Source organism: Populus euphratica, unplaced genomic scaffold (assembly GCF_000495115.2).
Source record: "Populus euphratica unplaced genomic scaffold, PopEup_1.0 scaffold233.1, whole genome shotgun sequence".
Lineage (NCBI taxonomy): Eukaryota > Viridiplantae > Streptophyta > Magnoliopsida > Malpighiales > Salicaceae > Populus > Populus euphratica.
In genome coordinates this window covers 41,721-46,396 of record NW_011500116.1, presented here as the reverse complement: position 1 = coordinate 46,396, position 4,676 = coordinate 41,721, and positions in this window count along the sequence as shown.

The following is a 4,676-nucleotide window of genomic DNA, read 5'->3' as shown; positions in this document are numbered from 1 at the left end:
TAGTAGTAGTAGTAGTAGTAGTAGTAGTAGTAGTAGTAGTAGTAGTAGTAGTAGTAGTAGTAGTAGTAGTAGTAGTAGTAGTAGTAGTAGTAGTAGTAGTAGTAGTAGTAGTAGTAGTAGTAGTAGTAGTAGTAGTAGTAGTAGTAGTAGTAGTAGTAGTAGTAGTAGTAGTAGTACTAATAATAATAATAATAATAATAATAATAATAATAATAATAAAGAAAAAGAAGGAGAAGAAGAAGAAGAAGATGAGAACTTTGAGATGGAATATTAATGTAACGATTAAACAATGATAATAACAAATGTCAAGGTTAGAGGTTCCACTAATGGTATATCAAACAAGTATAGTATAAACTCTTATTATTGAATTGGAAACCACACACAAAGGAGGTTCCAATCAGATTATATATTGTTAACATGATTACATTAGTCATCTTATTCAATTAATGCTAATACTTGTAAATCTCGTCAAGCATTCATGATTATAACTTATGTTAACAATAAATCAAGTTCCTTTCATAGCTCAGGTGTCGGTTATACCATACATTATGGGCTATGAAAGTGCCAAGCATTTGTTGTACCAAGTGTTATACAACATAAATCAAGATTAGTCATTTAACAAGCAAAGTATTAAAGAGTGAACAAGATAACAAATATAAAACATGTTAGTATCAAACATTAAAGTCCATATTAAGTTTACATTATACTTATTCTTACACCATTAGTGTAACCTTTTCACCTTGACATAACTAACTTAGCTAGATATAATGAAAGAAAGAAAAATAAATAAACAAAATAAGAACATAAATAAGATAAAAGTTAGCTAAGTAAATGAAAGGAAATGAAAGGCATAAACTTGATATTAATGAAAGCAAAGCATAAACATTACAAAAAATATAAAAAGAGAAAGCAAGAGCATGATCTTGATCTGGAAACCATGATGCCTAAATGCATGGCAAATGCCTCCTTTTATAGGCCAAAATTAGGAACTATTGATTTGATGACTAATTGATGAGTGGGTAGCCAACTCTTAACTTGGTGACAATCCTTATCTTCTCTTGTCTGCCCCAAACGTTATTGATAACGTCCAAATTGGAGCCACTCAAAAACATGAAAGTTGTAGAAAATTGTCTCATCTTTCTTGTGTAACAAATTCAGCTCATTTAGACTTCTATAACTCCAGATATGGCCAAAATACTGAATGGTGCTCGGGCTGGAGGACAGCTTCGGGCTTCTTTGTTGTTGCAATAATTTGGACTTGAAAATGGCCTTTTTAGATCTTGGGCTCCATATGAAAGTTATAGGCCTATGTCTTACCTTTCTATCCATATAAAGTAGACCTAAATCTGAGATCTATAGCTCCAAATATGACCCAATTACCAAACAGTGTTCCGATTTGGATTGCACCGACATCTCTTTTCTAATTTTGGTCATCTCTTTGCCCTTGCAATTTAAGTTCTTAAAGTCATCAATCAATCCTTTCATTTATGTGATAGGCCTGAATTTAAAATGAACATTTACCATAAATTAAAGGTATCTTATATTATTAGATATATTATTATAAAACATGCTTTAGTTAAGCAGTTATTGATACTTCAGGTGCAAAATGATGATATAAAACCATGATAAAAATGCACTTTTAAGTACTAATCATTGGGCTCCATATGAAAGTTGTAGGCCTATGTCTTACCTTTCCATCCATATAAAGTAGACCTAAATCTGAGATCTATAGCTCCAGATATGACCCAATTACCGAACAGTGTTCTAGTTTGGATTGCACCGACATCTCTTTTCTAAGTTTGGTCATCTCTTTATCCTTTCAATTTTAGTTCTTAAATTCATCAATCAATCCTTTCATTTATGTGATAGGCCTGCATTTAAAATGAACATTTACCATAAATTAAAGGTATCTTATATTATTAGATATATTATTATAAAGCATGATTTAGTTAAGGAGTTATTGATACTTCAAGTGCAAAATAATGATATAAAACCTTGATAAAAATACACTTTTAAGTACTAATCAATTTCAGTTCTTAAATTCATCAATCAATCTTTTCATTTATGTGATAGACCTGCATTTAAAATGAACATTTACCATAAATTAAAGGTATCTTATATTATTAGATATATTATTATAAAGCATGTTTTAGTTAAAGAGTTATTGATACTTCAAGTGCAAAATGATGATATAAAACCTTGATAAAAATGCACTTTTAAGTACTAATCACCCATGCGAAATGCCCAAGCTCTATTTGAAATAATATATAAGACCTTTGCATTCCAAAGATATCATGTAGAAGATAACACCCTAAAAGGTAGAAAATCATAAAATCGTCTCCCATTTAGCAACCAGTAGTCCAACTAAAAAGATGTATTTATATCGTTACTAATACAAGAAACAAACACCTTCTACACCGGTCTCTACTAAGTAGAATCTTCCTCTAAAACCATAAAGTGGTTGAGGTAAGTTTAATATGCCATAACGATCCCCCTCAAAACAAATATCTATGAACTCATTATGCCCATACTAAGGAGTTGTTTGAAAAGAACTGTCATATATAATTTAAAGTAGTTGCTTTATTTCAAATTTTGACCATTTTGATCCTTAATCCCCCCCTCCTCTTTTATAAGGTAACAAACTGAGGCCTATACAACCTTAGTCTATAAATGGGTGAAATAGGAACCTTTCCAGAGGAAAGCATTTAAAATACTCTCAATCCACCTAACAATAGAGCAAGGTAAGATAAACATAGTATACCAATATATTTGAATGAAAAAAAAATACATATTTGATTAGCTAAAGATAACCAATATAAACAAGGAATGTTAATGTCCAAAGCTTGATCCTAAAGATAATCTGTTTAACCAGAGGTATACATTCATTATGAGTCAATATGGTTGTGATCAAAAGAAAACCAAGATATTTAACCACCAAAGCTCCTAACCTGAGCCTTAAATGATCCTAAAAAGCAATTTTTAGGTCCTCATCCAACCACATAAGTAGACAAAACTCTTACTTTGGTTAATGGCTAATCCAAAAAGCCTAACAAAGGCATCCAAAACTCTTCATAAAATTCCCACCAAGTCTACAGCAGCATGATATAATACCATAAGGTCATCATCAAAACAAATATAGGTGATAGTGTTCTTACATCTTTAGTTAAACCAAAACCTGAGGTCTTGAGTGGCCTTTCTAATAATTCCTCCTAAGCCTTTTATAGCTAGTACAAAAAGATAGGGAAAAGTGTAATGATCAAAGAAAAATTGGATTGCAGCTACGATATTCACCCTAATAATAGCTCAACTTAAAAAAAAAAAAACAAATAAGTGAAGCCATTTGGCCTAGGTGTCTTATTATTCAATTCCTCATCTGTAAAATCCATCTCTAAGGTAAGCAACAAGGCATCAGAGATAATAGATGAATAAACATAGAAACATCCACATCATATGAGGATGTAGGGGCTGCTAAAAGATTCTGAAAGTAACAAATTACCTACCGACCAAAACCTTGCTGATCATGAACTTGAATCCCTACCTCATCAGTCAACGCATAAATCATGTTCCTAACCTTCTTGTGGAACATAGATCTATGGAAAAACTTAGTATTCTTATTACCAAGCTAAATCCATTAAATCCTAGACCACTATTTATAAAAGGCCTCATCATCCTTGCATAACTGAAGGTATCTTCTAGCAAAAACCCTTTCAGCAATAAAAAGCTTCTTATAAGTATTTCATAAAGCAAAACTTAGGTAGAGTCCATTAGGTCTTTACCTTATTCACCTTACTATATACATGACTAGTATGATGGCAATGCAAAGTCTTAGGCTTAGGCTTCAGTAAGCATGGCTTGGAAGTGAATATGTAAATAAGGTTGCCACTAACCTTTAATCGCCAAACCAATCTTACCACATCTAAGAAATCTTCATCGTCATTTCATAAATTCATGAATTTAAAATAAGAATGAATCTGACTCACAGAAGTAACAAGTTGAAGAATCATAGCACTATGATCAGAATGGTCTCTTGGCAAAAATTCAAAGTGAGCATTTATCCAAGAGAAGAAAAAAGAAGGGTTAACAAAAATCCAATCTAATTTCTTTAAAATGGCATCCTTTCTCTGTTAACCATCATACCATAAGAACTTTAACCTTATATAAGGTACCTATACTAGCTCAAAATCATAGATATAACAACCAACACACACACACACACCAAAGTTCTATCTTTGTCTAATTTATTAGTAAATCTAAAAAAAAAAAGCTTATCAAAACCCATGGTATGGAAGGAAAAAAGAGAGAGCTTGGTAATGAATATAATCCCATAGAAGCTTACATTTGCCAAAGTTCTATCTTCATCTAATTTATTAGTAAATCTATAAAAAAAGAGCTTATCAAAACCCATGGTATGGAAGAAAAAAAGAGAGAGCTTGGTAACGAATATAATCCCATAGAAGCTTACATTTGGTAGGTGTATTTAAGTCATATACAAAAGTCACATTTGAAGAAATATTAAAGAAGAGAACAGTAACATCATAGGCAACCCACTGCTCAATAGTATGCCCACTGATTAGAACTTAAAAGTGTATTTTTATCAAGGTTTTATATCATGATTTTGCACTTAAAGTATCAATAATTCCTTAACTAAAGCATGTTTTATAATAACATATCTAATA